Source organism: Chaetura pelagica, unplaced genomic scaffold (genome assembly GCF_000747805.2).
Source record: "Chaetura pelagica isolate M959 unplaced genomic scaffold, ChaPel_1.0 scaffold119, whole genome shotgun sequence".
NCBI classification, from domain to species: domain Eukaryota; kingdom Metazoa; phylum Chordata; class Aves; order Apodiformes; family Apodidae; genus Chaetura; species Chaetura pelagica.
In genome coordinates this window covers 3166022-3187463 of record NW_009954406.1, presented here as the reverse complement: position 1 = coordinate 3187463, position 21442 = coordinate 3166022, and positions in this window count along the sequence as shown.

Here is a 21442-nt window from a genome sequence, read left to right as displayed (position 1 = left end):
AAATTATATTGTAGGCTTCGATCTTATAGTACTTTTTTTCTCATATTTCTATATTTCCTTCCACATGCCCCCATTCTTATACACTGGTTTCTGTACAACATCTTGCATAGGACCTCAGAGAAGAGCCTCTGTTTATACCTGAACTAAACTCATGTCTGAACTAAACTCTAATATTCTAACAGTTTGAACAATGTTTTCATGAAGTGTTTAATGTCCATTGATATCTCATAAACAACACTGGGTCATGCTGTTAAGTTGGAACAAATCAGTGTACATTTTTTTTCTTCAGAACTATACTGGTTTTCATTTCCTGTAAATTTGGCCAACCCTTTCTTCAATGATACATGAAACTGAATCCAACTGCAGAAACTTGGAGCTGCATAAAATGCAGTGACCGTGCATAGATTTGATGTGTCTCAAACTTATGATTGCTGTCATTTAAACCTTTGAGTTTCAGGTCTGAAGGATTCCCAAATAATTCAGTGAAAACTTGGCTGAAAAAAAAATAAATGCCAAGCTCCACATGACTTTCTACAAAAACTACACAAAACTGTGAGTTTAATACAAGGTCAACATAAAAATGTGATTCAGTGATATTTTTACCAACATACTTACACCATATCCCAGTCAAAAGAGAAAAGAAGGGACACCAAGTACACAGAAAGCATTCATAACAACCCCACGCAGCAGGGGACTGCCTGGGGTACAGCCCTGGGCATCAAATAAGCACAAGCCACTATACCTGGAAATCTGAAGAGAAATCATAGAATCATTTAGGTTGGAAAAGATCTTTAAGATCATCAAGTCCAACTATTACCTAATGCTACCAAGAAAAAGGTGGTGTTTTTTCCCTGGGGCCAATACCCAAGAGGAGTAATGTATTTCACCCACCTTTTCTAGGCCACTAACATTTGTCAGACCACTAGTTGTACCCTCAAAGCCAACTTCTACTCTGAAATAATACGGAGCAGGTCTTATGCCTGAGTCAGAAACTTATGGTCTTCTGCACTTGAATAATTATTTAGCAAGGCCAAAGTAGAAGAAGGAGAAACTGAAGTCACATGTTAAGATTATAATAAATATGCCAGTTATTATTTCCTTGGCTTGATTCTCCCTCACTCCTCTTTGATCATGTAGATACACAGTTGTAAATAAAAGTTTCTGCTTTGAGCAAGTTGGAGTCAAAACCTTGCAGATGTGCATTTCTCTGAACTCAGCAGTTAGCACATGGAGTTGTGGGCCAGCAGCACTTTTATTCAGGTGTTATGTGCCTTAGATCAGCAAAACACAGAGCTCATGAAACTGGGATATATAGCAAAGAGGACAAACAGAAAAACAGTGAAAAACTGTAAAGGAAAGAACACTTAGGAAAGAAATTTACAGAAATGGAAATAAAATGCAGTCTGAATGGAAAGGAAAAAATACAAGTTTGGGATTATAAAAGTACTTTAAGATCCTCAGTAAACAAAATGCCATAGGACTTACAGAATTGTAATTGTCCCTGTGTCTGCTCCATCTTCTACTCATTACCAGTCCATCTTTCTGATCATGTAGCCTCCACAAGCATTTTACTGGGAGGTTTTTTCTCATACTTATTTACTGGGTGAAATGCCATATTTTTACATATTACATACTATATGTAAGTGTATAGGTATGCATGCCAGATTAGGTAAAAACATTATATGAACCACCTAGCATTTTCCATGACAGAAAGAACTTTTCAGCCCATCCCCAAGTACGCCATTGATGAACTCAGATATATAGACGCACTTTATTTTTAAATTTTTTTCATTAACAGTAGCTATTCAGAATATATTAACTGAGGAACACTGGCACATTTGTCATCATCTTGTAGAAAAAAAGAACTATTCACTCCTTCATCTTTCTTATTCTAACTCTCATCCCTCTGTTTATTCTCAGACATTTTCAAGAGCTGATCGTGTTAACTAGTGAATGTACCTGAGAACCCCTATGAAGAACTATGAGAACCATGAAGTTCCCAAGGGGTTGCATTATTTTTCTTACTTAGCTATGACAAGATCATTCACGGTGTTTTTCTGCATCACATTTAATAATGATTGATTTAGTACAGTGCAAAGTTGATTCCTCCCAGATCAGTTTCTAAAAAGGACTAGCGAGTCATTGCAGGCAAGAAGAAGCCTTCTAGATAAGGCTCCTATTAAACAAAAGAATGCAATCTTACGCCCTCGTACTTAAATGACATTGTATTTCAGTTTATTTTAAAAGTGTGACTTCACAGGTCAATTGCTGGCAAATGGTTCCTTTACCAAAGGTTGTGCCATTATTTGCATTGCTGCTACCGGCAATGAGAAAAATCCTTATCCCTTATAACGAGATTTAAAAAATCCTCTGCCTAAATGTGATCTTTTTATACCTTGCTCTCAAGTGGACCACAAATCAAGTTGTTTTAGGAATCAGTTTGGATTCAATCAAACTTGAAACCTCAAGGACTGTATTTAGACAGTTCTGTGATTTAAAAGCTCACAGAGAAAGAGCATCAAAATCACCTCTGGCATTTGCAATTCTCCTGACATTATAGCTTGCAGACATGGACAGGCCTAAAAAGCTGTTGCATCATTTATTTAAACATTAGAAATTAAAATCTGAGCTATCTTGTGAGATAAATTTGATTCAATAAATTTTCTCCTGGTATCAATGAGAGTTTAAATATAAATGGTATTCAAAGGATATAAGACCACTAGAACAAAACCAGTTCATTTCACTGGTTTTTTTCAGGCTGAGGAGAATGGATAGATTATTTCTTCAGCAGAACATGGGATGCTTCTTCACAAAGAAGAATGGCAGCATGAGGAAAGCTCTCAGTGAGTTTCCCACTCAAGATGACAACTGTGTCTAAGTAATTATATGTCATTCCTATCTGTCAAACACTCCTTTAATTAAAGCAAACCCTCAACTAAATAGTACCAAAAAAAGTCCTGGCCACTCTAATGCATAAGCAATTTTATTCTTCCTTATTAAGAACAGAATTGCACAGAAAATGTCTTGCCAATAAGAAATAACCCACTCCCGAAATCCAAGAAAACAAATGAAAGGGAAGGCAACACACAAGCACAGCATTAGTTGCTTACGTCTTTCATTCCATATGAAATCCCTTTTCAATAGAAAGCTCTTTACTTCAGTGTGAAAAAGACAAGGAGAATGGCTTACTTAAAATCTGTCTCTCCACTGTGTTATCTACTTGTTATTCCCTGTTATTTCTTTGCTTTTTATGCTCGATTTGAAATGTTTTGCTACTCAAAGGAATAAACTGTTTCTGACAACAACGTGCCTTCTTACAGCTTTGCAGAGACCTAAACCCACCCTGTCTTGTCATAGTAATGATGAAGCAGAACAGTTTGATGCTGATGGGAAGAGACAAAATCTGTCTATAGAAATATAACTTACCTACATTATCTTCAAAGAAACGTGGTGTATGTGGCAATACTTTGATAGTGAGGGGGCTGCAGGGGTTGCTTCAGAGAACACACTAGGAGCTGCCCCCATTGCACCTTGCCAGTTCCGCTGACTCTAAAAAGGAGAGCTGACCAAAGCTGAGCCAATCACTGATACCAGTAGCACCTCTGTGATAACATTCTTAAGAAAGGGTAAAAAATGTGCCAGAGTTATAAGAGAGAGGAATATGAAAGGTTAAAGAAACAGCCCTGAGGACACCAAGGTCAGTGAAGAAAGAGGGAAGTGATGCTCCAGGAGGCACAGAAGCATTTCCCCTGCAGTCCATGGAGAAGTCCACAGTGAAGGAGTTTGTCCCCTGGCAACCTATGGAGGACCACATGGAGCAGATATCCACTCTGCAGCTCATGGAGGACTCAACACCAGAGCAGGTGGATATGCCCCCAAAGAAGATGACGGCTGCATGGAGCCCACCTAGGAGAAAGCACTTGGCAGAAACTGCAGCTGTTGGAGAGGAGCCAACAAAGTAGTAGGCTTCCTGGCAGGAACTGCAGCCTGTAGGAAAACCACACCAGAGCAGTCTGATGCCAAAACAATGTAGTTAGTGAAAAAGAACTCATGCTGGAGCAGTTCTTGAAGAACTGCACCCCATATGTAGGATCCATGTTGGAGGAGGGGAAGAGTGTGAGAAAGGAGAAGCGGAAACAATGTGTTATGAATGGACTGCAACCCCCATTCCCCATCCCAAGTGCACTGGTTGAGACTCAGGAACAAAGGAGTGAAGTTGAACCTGGGAAGAAGAGGTGTGGGTGGAAGGTGGTTTTAGTTTTGTTTCTCACTATCCTACTGCATTTTTCATTGGTGATAAATTAGTCTTCCCAAGTTTTTACTGTTTTGCCCATGACGGTAAATGATGAGCAATCTCCCTGTCCTTATATCAACCCAGAAGCTTTTTCTTATGTTCTCCTGCCTTGACAGGATGGAAAGTGAGAGAGCAGCGGGCAGGAGGCAGTCAGCCAAGGCTAACCCACCACACTTAGACATATATCTCAGCAAAAGCAAGCCCTAGATACACAAAGCACCACATTGAGAAGCTGGACTTCAAGCTTGTTCTTTAGATTCATAGGAGAAACATAAAATGTGCAGACCCTCCAGTCAGAAGTGCTCTGGCACCTACAGCATGCTAGTGCACAGAGCTTATGATATTTGTCTTGAATGAGCACCGGGCAATAGCTACACTGTCACTGTACTTAAAATAGCATCACACTGCGCATTTGAGTTGCACAGAGCTAAATAAACACAAATTGATCCCAATTTCCTAAGGAAAAATGTTGACTACTCAATAGGATGGAAGTATCACTAGATACACTTATTTGCTTCTAATAAACACTTAACTGTATTTTCTGGGAGAGACAATGTGAATAAAACAACAACTGTTAAAAATGTGATTGAAGCTGTCCTCTTCTCTTGCAAACACAAAGCATGAGAAGAAGGCATGGCATTTATACTTTTCTCTTACTGGCATGGCCAGAAGTCCTGTAATCCCCTGTCTTGTAGGAGGAAACTACAAAAAGTGTGTTTATTTTTATCAACAGGAAGATTAATACACAATTTTATGGTAACAAGTAGATAGGTAGCCAGGCAAAAGGTTCCTGACTTTCTGGGCTTTTTAAAGACAGAAAAAAGTCACCCCTACAGCAGATCATGAATGTAGCTGAAATTCCCACATTTTAATTCCTGCAGTCTTTTTTCTTTTACTGATACCTTGTCAAATTTATTTCCTGAATAGCAACTAAAACTATATATGCCCCTGGTTTTCATTAGCATAGCAAAGTCTTTAGGGAGAGAACACACCTTTATGTGGTCTGTATATCTTGACATTAAGTAAATAAATTAATAATAATCTTCTGCATTTCATAGGAGGTAGCAGCAGACTAAAATCCCTAGTTTACAGAAAAGTTCTTTTCCTGAAGAAATTCTTGTCAACACTAAGTATGGTACTAAATGACAAACAAGCCTTTGGAGGCTAAAATTGTTATCTCAGGAAAACTATAGGGAAAAAAGTGACATCAATGAAAGCAGTGCAGATTTTCAAAGGAGAAAAAAGAGCAGAACCTAGTATAGTTTTATAAAAATATACATACACACACATAGTTTCTACCCACTTATAAAATTCCACAATTTCATTATATTAAAAAACATTGATCACAAATCTTAACATCTGTTGCAGACAAGAGTGGAAGGTCTTAAGGTTGCTTAAAGAACAACAAAAAAAGATATCAAGAAAAGATTTTTAATATAGATTTATGAAAGTACTACTCAACAGAAATTTCTTTCACCAAGAAATCTAGAGCACCAAATTCAGTCTGGAACCTTAGTTTTGTAAGTCTAAGAGATTGTTCATGCCATGATTTTACTGCATTGAGATCAGAGTTTGGGCCCCAGGTTTCCTAGTTCTTCCAAGTCTTGTGGATTAACATCCTTTTCACAAACAGAAACACTCGGAAAAACAAATAAATAAATAAACAAACAAACCAACTGGCAACAATTACGAAAGAATTGGGAAAAGTCCTGTCAGAAGAATTTCAAAATAAGATGAATTTCCAAATCAAACAAAAATACAATTATGATGGTAGAAATCTCACAGGATGTTTTTTGTGGGGGACTGGGGTGAGGACGTGTTTGTTTTAGACAAGTTCCTCTTTATTCCTTAAAAACTAAGGTTACAGTCTGTAGATTTAGTTACATGAGTTACAGTTACTGTAAAAACACTTACTGACCTAGGAAATGTTTGAATTGTATCATATATTGATGTGCAAAACAAAAGCTTACCACACCTCATCATCTTAATGACAGGCTATACAACTCTATGTCAAGCACCTCAAAATTTTGCTTGATACCCAGCACAGCCATCAATACCTCCTGAATTTCAGGTAGAGATTTTAATTCATATATTCTTTGATTAGTCAAGACTCAGGCATACCTGATTTCCTTTATATAAATTATAGACATTCTACCACTAGTAAACAGCTCTCTGGCCACATGGTCTGTAATCAAACACTTATTTGGTTGTTTTGATTTATTTACTCTGGCCACTGTTAGGTTTCAGAAATTCAGCTGCTTGTACTGCTACCATGGGGAGATTAAAATAATGACTCATTTTGTTCAATCTCTTCAGTGCATCCAAAAGTCAATGCTATAAAGTTAGGGCAGGACAAGGAGGAAGAAGAAAAAAAAAAAAAAAAAAAAAGGTAAACCATTTCACCAACAGCACACAACTAAAAACTGCACATAAACTTTTTGAAGTGCCCAAAAGCTACTTTATACTTGTTCAGCCAGTCTTGGTCTCCTGAAAACAATACCATAGTTCCAGTTTGGCTGTACTGCTTTTGCACACACTACTACTGATATACAAGAAAAATATACATCACTAGCTATTTACATTGTATATCCATATTTTTCTAAAAATTACATGGATATATCTGAAACTAATTATTCTCCCTCTCCCCCCAGCATTAAATTCTTTTGATGAGGACTTACTTGATTACAGACTGGTTTTTGGATATGGGTTCAGGTACTTTACAGTTCTTACTCTATTTACAAAATGTGACTAGACTCTGCAAGCAGCAGGCTTCTTTGAATTTCCCTGCCCTTTTTTTTTTAATTCTAATTATGTGCAAACGTACTATGAAAACTGTGTCTCTTTTGTGTTAATATGAAACTGGTGGGGAGGGGAAAGACTAGTATGGAAAACAAGGAGGAATGGAGAAAGGAATGAGCCAGGACTCCTAACAGTAGGCACCTCCATCCAGCTGGATGTATCTATCTACATATCCAGAGCTGTAACTGTTTTTACTGTATTTTCTTAGCTTTTGAAAGCAGAAGCAAAATCTCAGGTCTTAAGCCATTCTTAAGCAGTATGAATGCTTCATATTTCAGCTTTGTGCTAGGAGCTAGTTAAAATTAATAGCACTTTTTCTTCATGGCAACTTTTTCTTTATTTTATTACTTTATGAGTAAATTTGTTCTTAATAATTATCTCTGCAGGGGGACAGGAAGACGTTTGTTTCCACAATGAGCATTTTCTTTCCTAGAGGTCCCAACAGCTAAATATTATTTTAATTTTTTCTTAAGTTTTAGAAGAAGAACATAAAGAAATTTTAAAAGGAGGACATGTGAATTTCTCTCACTGTGAAATACTATCTTTTTTTCCAAGTACTGACAACCAATCGGTTTTTTCAATACCCTACTATTTCAAGAACAGCATGAGATTTGCAAAGGCAAGAGAAAACAATACAGAGTGAAAAGTACTGATTAACTTGTGGTGGCTCATTGAGTCAGAATGTGGTTCCCTACTGCGCTGTCTCTGAAAATCTTAAATCATCTTTCTCTCCCAGGAGCACCCAGAATAATTTGATCTCTCAAGGTAACAAAGTTAATTCCTTTAAGCCAAAGCGAAAAGTTTTAAAAGTTTCTTATGGGTGGAGGTTCTTAATATACGGCATATTTAATTGTAAAATCTAATTAAGGAGTTCACCTACACACATTACTAAACAGTTAATGATTTATTTTTTTTCCCTTCTAAGACAATCAGACACAGCTATTTCTTACAAAATAGCCCCATAGAAAAATGTTTTCTTAGCATAAACCTTTCTTGTCCTACTTTACTGCTCTTTTCTCTACTGCTGGTTCCAGTTTTCAGTGCTAAATGGTATCTAAACTGTGGTGGTCTGATCATTTTACTCCCTTCATCCTCCTTTTTTTTTTTTCCCCTCTCCATAACGATTTAACTAATCCTAATTCATTAAATCAATATAAATTGTATATATACACCACTCACATATAGTAGAAGAGATATATTCACCAGAAAAGGGACAGTAAAGGAACATTTTCAACACACAAATGTATTTCAGGAGATAAGTGTACCATATAATCAGGGTATGTTTATGCAGTTTAAAGCACAAAGATGTAAACATCTAAATTGTTCATCAGTGCCATTAATTCACTGACTTTACAGAAGTCTCTAATATCATAAGACCTTAGGTCAGACAACTCTTCTAGGTAGAGAAATGGGGAACTGACCATACTGTGAAGTTGTTCTAAGGCTTAGCTGTATCAGGAGAGAGAAAGGACTAACTGTTGTTTTGGGAACAGAACATTAGAGCACGTTTCTTCCCTGCTCATATCCATTGTTACAGTCAGGATCCTTGAAGCATCACCACAATGAAACAACATTCCCTACCAACTGGGAGCTCTCAGGATTTTCAGTATTTATTGTTCCCTTTCAGTAGAGGTTGTTTAAATTTCCACGTTTCTTGAGATCTTTATTCCTTCCAAAAAGTAAGGTATTACCACTTCAATTACTTTATTATTGGTATCACTAATCATGTGGCAGGGGATAGAACTTAGATTCTAATCTAACACTTGGAGACAGTGCCATTACATCTTTCATGCATGCTACCATGTTTAGTTTTTGCATTCTTTTTCTTTGTTTCTTGATAACATGTTATGTATTACTTTTTGGAAACTGCCATCATAGTGAGTGTGCCTCCAAATCATCTGTATTCATTAGTTTTACTTCTGTAACTGTTCCTCCTTTTTCTCCAATTGTAGTCTTTCCTTTCTAAAAAGTTTCTTCTCCTCATTCACTGTGGTTTTCACTCTTTTCCAGGGTTCCAGTTTTGAGGAGCTTAATGCCTACTCCTTTCTTGTTTCATCTAGTAGATGCACATGATCCGTTATTTTTAAACTCACATTTCTTTGCATTTCTGTTAGTAGTTCAAATCCTGTCTTTTTGCTACCAGCTGATTCTAAATTATTCAGCTGTCTTGCAAATTTATTCTTAAGGTTTTCTTCACATTCCCTACAAAGGGAGGAGAATCAAAGCCAGAAAGAGGTAATAAAGTCTCTCTGGGTGTCCCCATCTACTTTTCTGCAAGTTAGAGAGGACCTTTAATAGCTTTTCCACTTTTCATTCTTCCTCATCCAGCCTTCATTCCCTTTCCATTTGAGTTTTGTAAACAAAGCTTTGCAAGCACTTTGCAATCTGTCCTGAACTAACTTTTCTGCTCAAAAACATCCTTCTCCTCTTCCAAACTTCACCACTCCAGAGCTGGGTTCATCCACAGGAAGAGCTGAAAGTCAGGTATCATCCTAATCTCCTTGCAGTAGAGAGAGCTACAGACTCCAAGGATCAAATCCTGATATTTTCCTGTCTTCCTTCGTTATAATAATTCTGTAGCACTGGCCAGACCGAGTCCCAACATCTGGTTTTCTCAGAGAACAGCTAGTCAGTTTTCTGCAGGGTTCTAGCAAACACAAGATAGCAGTTACCAAAAACGTGGCCAGCCAAGTAGATGCTGTAACACAGACCAACCTTGTTTTGCAAAGTCTTACCTAACAACACTGCAAGACCATGTATCTTGCATCCTTGCTTTCTCAAAGGGAGCCTGTTGCACAGCTGCAGCTCCTCAACTTCTCATTAAAAGTCAGTTCAGGATGGGGGAAACCTTACATAATAATGTAATTTATTGCAACTTATTGCAACTCTTCTGCAGCTATAACTAAAAATGCAAGCACACAAACTTGCTTGAAGTCTCCGAGCGTGTCTGCATACACACACACAAACGTATGTAAATGTCCATATGTATAAGCATATATATGTGCATGTGTACGCAAATACTTGCTGTTGTGTCTCTAATAAATACTCAGTGATCCTGCAGAATCAATCAGAACGGTTTGTGTTGAAAGGGACTTAAAAGATCAGCTAATTCCAATTGCCCTGCATGGGCAAAGGCACCTCCCACTAGACCAGGTTGCTCAAAGCCCCATCCAACCCAGCCTTGAACACATCCAGGGATGGGGCATCCACAGCTTCTCTGGGCAACTTGGGCCAGTGTCTCACCACCTTCACACAAAATAATTTCTTGCCAATATCTAATCTAAGTCTACCCTCTTTCGGTTTGAAACCTTTCCCTCATTCTATGACTACATCCCCTTGTAAAAAGTCCCTCTCTGTCTGTCATGTAGGCCCCCTTCAGGTACCGGCAGGTTGACTATAAGGTCTCCCCAGAGCCTTTTCTTCTCCAGGCTGAACAACCCCAACTCTGTCAGCCTGTCTTCATAGGAGAGGTGCTCCAGCCCTATGAACATCCTCATGGCCCTCCTCTGGACTCGCTCCAAGAACTCCATGACCTTCCTCTGCTGGGGACCCAGAACTGGACACAGTACTCAGGGGGGGGGTCTCACAAGAGCAGAGGGGCAAATCACCTCCCTTGACCTGCTGACCATGCTTCTTTTGATGCAGCCCAGGATACAGTTGGCTTTCTGGGCTGCAAGCACATATTGCCAGCTCATGTGGAGTATTTCATCAGCTAAAAGCCCTAATACTGACTTATTCTTACAACCTAAATGGTCAGCTCTGCTGCTGTCCCTTGTATGCCATGTATCACCTCTAACAGTGTACTTAGTCTTGCTAATTGCAATAGGTGTGCTTACAGTATAATACTTAAAAAAATAAAGGTCCAGAAATCAGGTATTAAAAGATCATAATGCTAATTAAACATAAATGCTAAAGAATGAAAGAAGTTTCTGAAGTTAGCTGTCATTAGCTGTATCAGGAGAGAGAAATGAGAAACCATTGTCTAGGGATTATGACATTAAAGCACAAAAATATTAAATTAAACATTGTTGCACATTGGTAAATGTCAACAACTACCTCAATGGGAGAGTGACAGGCCTCTGGCAGAGGAATTCAGTTTAAAAGAACAGATTTTAAAAAGAATCTGTTTTATTCTTTAAAAGGAACTGTCAACACAAGCCACAAAGGATGACAGACAGAAATTATGTTAGGAACAGCCTTTTAAAAACCCTGTCATCCTAGGAAATCAATAGGAAATCATTAGCCAATAAACAATAGCACCTCTTATCATGGGATTTCTTGTTCTTATACAACCTTCGTTCCTTAAATTAAAAACAATGAAGATACTTAACACTCTGAGAAGACATGAAACTAATGTTACTGGAATGTGCTCCACCCTTCATAAACACAAAAATACCTTTCTGCAGAAATATATCTCAAAATTAAGGATCATCTAAAAGAAACAGACAGTAATAACATAACAAGCTTTAAGATTACTGTTATCAGGGCAGTCAGTTTGGGTTTTATTCTGTGTCAGATTCTCTACAAATACAGTATTTAAAAAAATAAATACATGTCAACTCTGGATACATGAGGCTTGAAATGTACTTTATACAGCTCAGACAGCTTTTGCATAAGTAGCACTTCAAAAAATAACCCAGAAATTCTGTAGATAACTTACTCCATTAGTTTAAATCAGAACTCACAGCTAATACCTTGAAGATATTGAAGCCTCAACAGAACATCACATTTCTGGATCTTGCTATCACCTTTTCCAGGCTGTAAATCTACAGTGACATCCATAAATCTATAAAAGCTACCGAGCTTGAGTCTAATAATCCAAGACTACACAATGAATTTCTAGCTTGGAATTTTATTTTGCATCTACTCAAAGTCTGCCTATACCTAGCTTTCCACTCTGCTTAGTGAAACTGACTTGTATAAACCTATTATTGGGGGTGGGGAAACAAAGATTCCTTGGCCAGAAATAAGTTCTCAAGATACATATCTTAATAGCACCCATAGTTAGCCTCTATTTACCACACACACTTTTTGTGTCATACATTTTTATAAGACAGTGCTGTTTGGATCACATGCAGATCAGAAACCAGAAAAGTAAAAAGATGGAAAGAGAAAATAAGTAAGGTTAAGTGCCTGTAAATGGAAATACCTTTTCTTTACCACAGCTGTCAGTATTTTCATTCAAATACCTACCCACCAAAGCACAGTAACACCCTCAAGAAAAATAACCTTAGGGGGGAAAAAAAAGATTCAAAGTGTGGACACATCTAAAAGTTATTGCAATTTACAAAAAACATTTACAACTTACATACTATCTTGAATAATGACTTTTTTAAACTTATGATACCAAATAATACCCTATTAAAATACAGAGTAATTTATTATTTTCAAGCCACTGAACCAAGACTGTTCTTGCAGTCATACTAAATTAGGTGATAATTTTTCAGATTAGCTAGCAGATCTTTCAAGCATGCAAGCTGAAAAGAAAATGAAAAAGGTCTGGGGATAACATACCCAAATAGGAGCTTTTACCCATCAGGTAACCGTTACCAGATAGAAAGTCCTGCCAGTGCAAGGCATTTTGTGAACACCAGCTAGTCCACTTCATTTTAAATTTTCTAATTGTTTTATCCTTTTATTAACAGCATAGAGAGATTTTTCCATTCATTTTATTAGGAAGAAGTCCCACAACCATTTCTAGTGTGGGATCCGCAAGACAGAGGTGACAAGGAGCAGTAAGTGTAGTACCCTCAGTAGTAACTACCTATGCAGCTGCTTCCATATATCACCTCGTGTAAGAGCCAGTGGCCTTTCTTAGTCAGCTTAGAGTTAACCTAGGCTATATTTGTAAATATATTTTGCTTTTATTTCCTTGGGCTGTCTACTTCGGTTGCAAGTACAAAGGCTGAAGTAAGGCAGATGAAAAGGTTCAATCACTAGTGACAGCCAGTTACACTATAAATACATTCCTTATACTCAAGAACTTGCAAAGGGAATGTGATTCTAAATGCAAGATATCATCAGCTAAATAGCATTGTAATTGCTAATTCTGCAGACATCTGGTTTTAATGAAGCTGGAGGAAAAACCCTTATCTACTGATGTAGTTGAAAATTATGAGCTGAGAAACAATTACTTAATCTGAAATGAGATTTGTTACATAAATCCATATAAAGCAATTGCTAAAGGATTCCTACTTATTTACCCTCTATTAGTTCTCTTACAGCAGAAAGATACTAAGAAAGTGACCCCTCTAATGGAAAAATCATGTCAGTGTAATAATCAAATGCCATGGCTGTTGAAAGTGTCCTGCTTCCTAAAATACCACTGATTTTAATTGTCTCTTCTGTTCCCTTTTCTCACAAACAATAGTCAGTTTACTGAATGAGATCTTTTCTCACCTTATCATATTTCAGAGACGTCTTGCTAATTACAGCACGGACCACGATGAGAAATGAATTTGAAATCTCATGTTGTCAAATGTTACGGGAGAGAAGGATCAGAATTTACTCCCAGCTCAGTACCTAACTAGAAGTTGAACCTAGGATAAGAGGAAACAAGAGAGAAAACAAACAAACAAACAAAACACCACAGAAAAAAAGTAAAAAAAGAAGAAAAAATCCCCACATTGCCCAGCTCACATTGTTGGGCCAAGTCTGAGCACTCTAGAAGAAGTTTCTGTGAGAAATACTTCCTGCCAGTGTGCATTCTGAGTGAAGCCCTAATGACAATAAAACTCAGATCCACACAAATTCGAAAAGCTTATGCTGGTGCTCTTTGATCCACACATCTGACAAAATCAGCAGCATATCACTAAAGTGAAAATAAAATTTTCAGAAAGAGTAGAACATTTCTGTTTCCATGGTTTAGCTACTCTGGGTAATGCAATCTGAACAGGTCCTTGTTGCCCTTGAATACTACAGTCGAAGTAGTATTATTCTTTTTTAAAGTATATTGAATCATAAGAATAAAAATTGAAATGTTCACATGGATAAAAATAGTACCTTAAAAGTCTGGTGTCTATAAACATTAGACTGTCTCCTGATTTTTTTAATAAATGCTATGAGTAGATGGGAAAAAATTATGCAAGGTTCAGAGGCAATGTTTTCAAGGATGTTCAGATACAGATCTGAAAGTAATTTCAATTATTTCAGCTGATTATTTTCATCATAGGTTATGAAGCTTCTTTTTTCATTAATGTCCTTTAACTCACATATGTACCTTCATAGAAAACTACAGTGACTGGGCAAAAGTCCCTCCTACCTGCTTTGACAGACGACTAATATGCCACAGGAATTTTAAAAATGCAAAGATGGTAGAAGAGGATGCATATAGTCATCTTCTGTGACAGATTACTGCCAGAAGAAAAGATCTGGGTACAGCAATGAGACTGCACTTTGATGAGGCTCAGGCAGACGACAACTCAATTTCTATATATTCTAGTGTAGAAAAAAGCACCTAAAGTTGGTACCTGGCAATACCAGGCTAGAAATTAAACTTAAAGAGATTAAAGAGAAAAATTATACAGCCCATCTCCTTCTCTCACCTCACACATGCAAAGATGTACACAGCACAATCCTCCAACTTACTTACATCTCCTTCAAAGTTCAGAGATTGGCACAGGCAGCACAAATGTGTCATCATTTTTTATACCAAATACACGGGTTTTTTTTCAATCTTTCCTCAAAGGTCAGGTCTCCTGAAGTTCTCATAATTCCTATTACAATCCTCTAAAACCCTTCTACATGTTTACACCTTTCCTATAGTAAGGTATTCAGAAGTGAAAGCAGTAGTGCACTGTCAAACAGCAGGAAAGGAAAAATTACTTCCTTCCTGGAACTTCTGTGTCAATACTAGAATGTTACCCATCTTTCTTTGGAATTATAGCATATCCTCAACTTGCACTTTAGTGAGTAATCTACGGTAATCTACTTTGACTGTGACCTCTAAATCTGTGTCTAGCCAATTATCACTATCTATTTGCTTTCCTAGGTGCAGCATTTTGCACCAGTCTTTTCAGAATTTCATCTTAATTTCAAGCCATTTCTCCAATTTATTATGTGCATTTTGAGCTATAATCTAAGACAGTGAAAATTACATTGTGTCTAAAACAGAACTCTGATCTCATGTATTCAATTTTATTAGACTAACTAGAATAGTTAGACTAGTTGTTTGAATAATTAAATAATTGGAATTCAGTAGTTGGAATAATTCAATGAATAGTTTAGTAGTTAAAAAAATTATTCAATAATTCAACAGTAAGAACTTTTATTTTTAGTACCCACATTCCTAGGCATGGTAATGCCTAGGAATGAACATTATTTGAAACTCCTAATGTGACTAACAAGCTAAATAAGAGCTTCAAACAGGTAAAACAGCTAAATCCTGAATGATACATAATTTGAAGAACCTCTTAAGGACACTCTGAGGCAAATCAGGATGCTACTAGACAGGAGTTTACTCCTCTAGATTCAGCAAAACATTACCTAACGCAATGAGATAAATGTCATCCAACACTGTCAGTGGTGGCAGACTAGAGAAGATTCTACACATTCATCCAAACTGTCTCTCTCTTGCCTGTGCCATTTAGAGTAAGTGACACAAATTAGAAACAGGACAGAAAAATGAGAGAGGAAATAGAAAAAAATAAAAAATAAAAAAAATTACCTGTAAAGTACTTGAGACTGTTTTTATTTTTCTGTGTTAAAACTAACGGCTGCATGGGCTCTTCTGGTTTTCTCTGTGAAATACGATGATAGTTTGGCACAGCAATGATTGATAAGTGCTGTCTGCATTCTCCTTATGAGCACCCTGTGCAAAGGCTGAGGAATAATACCTCTTTTCTTCCACATTTCTACGTAAACTCCAAGCATAAAAGTAGCTTTATATTGGAAAATAATAAAAAAATATATATTCCATTTTCACTCAGACATGGATCCCTAAACTTGTCCCTAAATCATAGGGTAACTCATCTCCCAGACTGAACAAGACAGGGCTTACATATTTTGTTGTTTTGGTTTTTTTCTTCCCCAAACTTGTATACATTTTTCTCCATTGCCAGAAAGCTGTCCTAAACATCAGAGTTTTGGGTTATAAGCTAAAGAGAGGTGTCAAATGTATAGACACAAGTGAGTTCATAGGCTGTATTGAGGACAAAGATGTATTGAATTCTTGGCAAGGTGCAGTGGGTGATCTTACCATGGTCTTCTTAGGTGTAGTCTGAAGGAAGCTGTGTAACCATTCCACAACGAATCTTGAGTCTGCCCAAAAGTATCTGTGCCCAAAAGTAACTTCCTGGTTTGTTTTATTCAAGCTGCCTTTTTAAAGGGCAATTTTTGTATGTGGCTCTTGAAAAGAATAAAATTGATCCCGTACAAATACATCTGTTCTTGCTTTTTCTACATTGTTTATTTCTACTGTGATAAGAAAACTAATTAAAATAGCTGATTTCTTCAAAAAGAAGAACTGGAAACTTCTAACTACACTTCTACTACACTGAATTTCACTGCAAGTCTTGATGTCAAAAACATTTTTCAAATGCATTAAAGGAGCACAATGGTTCAACAGAGGTTTTGAGCCAATATGAAGCAGCCAGACACAGAATGGAAAAAGCCAAACAGAACATCTAGCATGGTCCTGAGCCTACACAACATTGTCCACTAGTCTATCAAAAAAAAACAATACTTGAGTGAGAAGGCAAAGTTTTCTGCAGTTCCAAAACCTGAAGCAGGGTAACATAATGAAAAAGCAATGTCCCAGGCAAAGATGGAATAATACCCAGTTTTTAGAACAAAAATGTTAGGCACAATTCAAAAACTCCGATATGTTTCATTCCTTTGTTACTTTTATCATTTATTCCTTATATGTAGAAACATGGTATTATTCTCTCAGCATATTTTAGTCACAGAGAATAGCATGTAGCCTTCCCAGTTTTCTTCACAGCATTCAGCCTATGGAATAGGGAATCAGGTATCACTAAATATCACAGTAGGGCCCAGTTCTTGTGTCCATGCAAACTCTCAATGCAGTGAGAGAAGAAATCTATATATTAGCATGAGGTACTGGAGCAGTAAACTGATTATAATAGCTGGGGAAAAGTTTAAAGTTATTCTCGAAACAGGTTTATTTGGAAGAATGGAACATTATAGCCAGATGTATGCAATAAATATTAAAATGCTGCTTTAAAAAGTCCTTGAAAGGGTGTCTTTCTTCCCATTCACCAAAGTGTTAGGCAACCTGTTGTGGTCCATGCACAGTCTGGAACTTACACAATTGCTAATGACTGGTGAGCGGTTCCATATTCTCACCAATTTTTTGCTAGTACCAAAGAAATTACTGAACTGAAAATAAAGAGATTAAACTAAAAATTAAGTTCATCCATCACTCTTTATGAGCCATGAAAAAGTCTTCAGAAGGAATAAATCTTTGTGTGAGAGACTACTGCTGTTGAAAACTTCTCATGCTTGAAATGCATGAGTACCTGAAAGCTTGTAACCTGTTCTGTTGACATTTCACTGTTTTGATTAAATTTCCTATGCTGCTGCATATAATGTGAAAAGATAATACCTTGCTGTTATATTTTTTAAATATCCTTGCCCTATAAATACGTAAGCAGTCTACTTAAATTCTTAGTTACATTATTACTGTAGCAACAATAGGCTTAGGAAGCATATTCATGTGCACTACTAACATACAACAGTAATTAACAATTCTAGAACTCTTTTCAGATTCAAAATGTTCTAGGAGTTTCAACGAAGAATTTATATTTTGTTTCAAAACAGAAAGAAGAGTTTAATCTTTGCCTATTAAAAAAAAACAACACAAACAAACACAAACAACAAAACCAAACATGACACATACTACTACTGTGAGTTAGGTAAACAGAGGTATTTTACAAACATGAGCTGAAGTGACTTGCCATGGCCACACCTGGAACCACCAGAAGGGTGGGATCTGAATTCAGGCTTCTGAAGAAATTAAGGAAAAAAACAAAACAAAAAAACCCAAGAATTAGTTTTCCTAAAAGCTTGATCAGAAATCTGCATGTAGTTAAACATAAGTCTCAAATTAGATGAACTGTAAAGCTGCCATGGCTGACAATCAGAGTATATTATGAATCTCTACCTGCATACAGAAGCTTTATTCTCAGTTAGAAGCCATGTATTTTTAAACATCAGTAATTCTTGATAGAAAAGTCATCCTAAAGGTTTTTTTCCATAGTGGCAATAATTACCAAAGCAGACAGAGATATTTGCTGAGAAAAAACACAGCTAACACTTCTTTCAGGAGAGCAATTCACACCTCCCTTTTTGTTGAAGCTTCACTGAGATGCATTTTAGTATAGCAGCGTGGGCTGAGTTCACAAATTGGGTGACTGGATCCTGCCCTGTAACATACTGTGCATCTCAAACTCTGACTAAGGTCAGGAGCAGCCTAGATTCTTTCAAGTGTGGCTGAGCATCTGGCAGGGTTGTGCTCAGTGAGAGGAAAAGTTGCAGAGAGTATCACCATCTACAGCTTCAGGGAGGTTGATACTGTTTGTGTGAAAATCTTAGAGGAATAGTACCATGACCATGGAAACGCTAAAGTAAACTTCTGAACTGAAACAACAGAGCTAGAGGGTTTTGGTGTCTTTCCAAACAATAACTCCACTCTTTGTACACACCATTAGGTTCTTTCCCCTCAAACACAAAGGAAAACCTAAAAAAAAAAAAAAAAAGGCAAATACTTGTTTATTAAAACTTCAAGATGAAACAGCAATTTTCATAAAAACAGGTATGGGTTTTGAGTATCAAAAGAGGTGGGGAAATGTTCTTCCTCAAGAGGTTGTTTTGCACAAAGATATAAAGTTAAATTTAGTCAAAGCAATTTAGCTTTCTAAAAGCATTTAGCTCCAACAAATGCCTCATATACAAAAACAAATGAAGAACCATTACAGTACTGCTCCTGGCTTACCTACAAACCAGAATGAGTGACAAATGAAGTGCCCTAATGTTTCACTAGGCTCTGCTCAGGATTTCCCTAGCTAACATATCTGAACACCAGCCACAGGATAAGCATCCTTCAGCTGCTTCATGTTTTAAGATTCTCAGGACTGCGATGATAAACATAAAAGCCTGACAAAGCCAGTCTCAGACTCTGTACAAAACTTAAGGAACCCATTAGTTTACTAGGATAAGAAACCATACGTTGTCAGTGCTCAAATGAACTCAAGCACTCTGCCTCTGAATTACACCTGCTAGCAGAAAAATACCCCAAAGCAAAACTACTGATGCCTTCACATCCTGAGTGAAGAAATGTTTGTGTGGACTAAAGGTATGGCTGTTGTAAACTAACATTTAAGAAAAGCCTACTTCAAACAGAAGCAGCTCAAGAAAGTTAATTTGGGATCACAAATGTCTCTTAAGAAAAGCTATGGAACTCTGGAATCAGCACTTGGTGACACTGTTTGCCTCTCCCTTAATATACTAGGTGGCTTTGTGGTGATCTGTTTCAGACATTTTTAGCAATAAAGAAGAAAGGAAAAGTTGCTACCAGCATCCCTTTGTGAGCTTTCAATGGATGACTTAGAATGATAAGAGATGACCTGAACTCATGAGGTTTGATACAACAACTATCCGTTAGGTGTTATGAGGGTCACTTCTGTCAAAGATAGAAGAGGAGGAATTGAAAGAAACAGGCAGGCTACTTTTTATCAGCTTCAGGCTACTTTGTATCCTTTCTGCTTTTAAATGGCTTCTAAAGAGCTTGCAAGCATGTTTGCCATCAGTTCCAGTTGAGAAGCATTCTTTGAAGGGAACACTAAAACGTGAGCTTGCACATACATGACATAACTCCACAGTACAAAGGGAGTGTAAGGGTCATCTTGAGTTTAAGGGATTAAATAGGGTCTACTAGAGTGAGTCAGGTCCCTCCAGGATTTTGTCTTCTTTCTCCCTAAATATAACATAGCACCCACCTGAGAGAGATGTTATAGGAAAAGGCAGTTGCACATTCATCAAATATTGGGAGTTAATGATTTTGCTATATTTGAATTCAGTAATTTCTGCCACAAGATGCAGTGTAATAAAAGAAGCAGATGGACAGAGTTAATTATGGAAGAACTTCACAAAAATAGTGGAATGAGATGTTAGGTGCAATTTTTCTGCAAGACACTGAGAATTTTTTTAATTCCAGCATCCTGTTCCCTTGTCACCTTCTCAAAGACGGTTCTAGTTTTACAGGAATAGATGACACATTTTCCTAGTATTTTAATTAAAAATGAGCTTTCATGAAAAATATACAAACAGTGTTTAAATCTTTTAAAGTGTGTCCTAATGCAGACGTCAACGACAATTGTTCTTAAATCAATAATTTTTGTTTTTTATGGCATCCTACAAGCCTCTTCCCAGATAGCAAAGACAAAGAGAGAAGGGGTAGAGATACTGACAAAGAGTTCAAAGAAAGCAAGAGAAGACAGAAAACGGAGGAGGGGAAAAAAAACCACAACAAACAAACTCAAAAAATCTAAGAGCTAACTTGCAGCCATCAATTATTATATCCATGTAATACATGGTCTGTTTTCCAGAATAAATTTGTACTTTGTGTCACGCTATTTAGCTCACTGCAGGCCATATGAGAAACAAATTATGTCTTGTTCTTCCATCAATAAACATCAGAGAGAAGGAAAAAAGCTTCTTATTATTGGTTCGGTCATACCAGATTAAAGTGACTATGATCTGCAGAGGTGGTTTTTGTTTCACAATGGTAAAAATTGCACACATAATGGCAGAGTTTGTGCCTAGTTCCAACAGTTCATCCACTATATAAACTTGGCTTTCAATTGTACTAGAATTAAAGAACAGAACACTTGGAAAGCATCTTCACAGAAAAAAACCAAACCAAACACAAAAAACAAATATAAAAAGGATCATAATAGGGTATTGTAGCTTTCTGTGAGAAAACCAAAAATTATTTATCTGAATAGCTAACATTTTTGTTAACACTAAAACAAAAGGTTAAAATTTTATCTTTCTTTAAATCTATGCTGCCTTGTTAATTTATGATGTTTATAAAGATTTTCCAAAAATTACCTTGTGCCACAGAGTCTTGACAGTTTAGTGTACATTTGCTCATGGCAATCTACATATTTCATGTATCATTCCAGATTTGGTCTTTAAAAAGGCAGCTTTGCCAGGTGCCTTCCCACCTTAGCAATGTCACAATGTGTTTTCTCCCATTTTATCACTTGTTCCTTTTAACTGAGCATCTTGGTTGCTCAGGTTTAGATGGAACTGCCCAAGTTTCACACCCTTCAGGTTCCTTGTGCAGCATTTGAGAAAATTTATATTAAAAACTTCATTCCTGCTTTT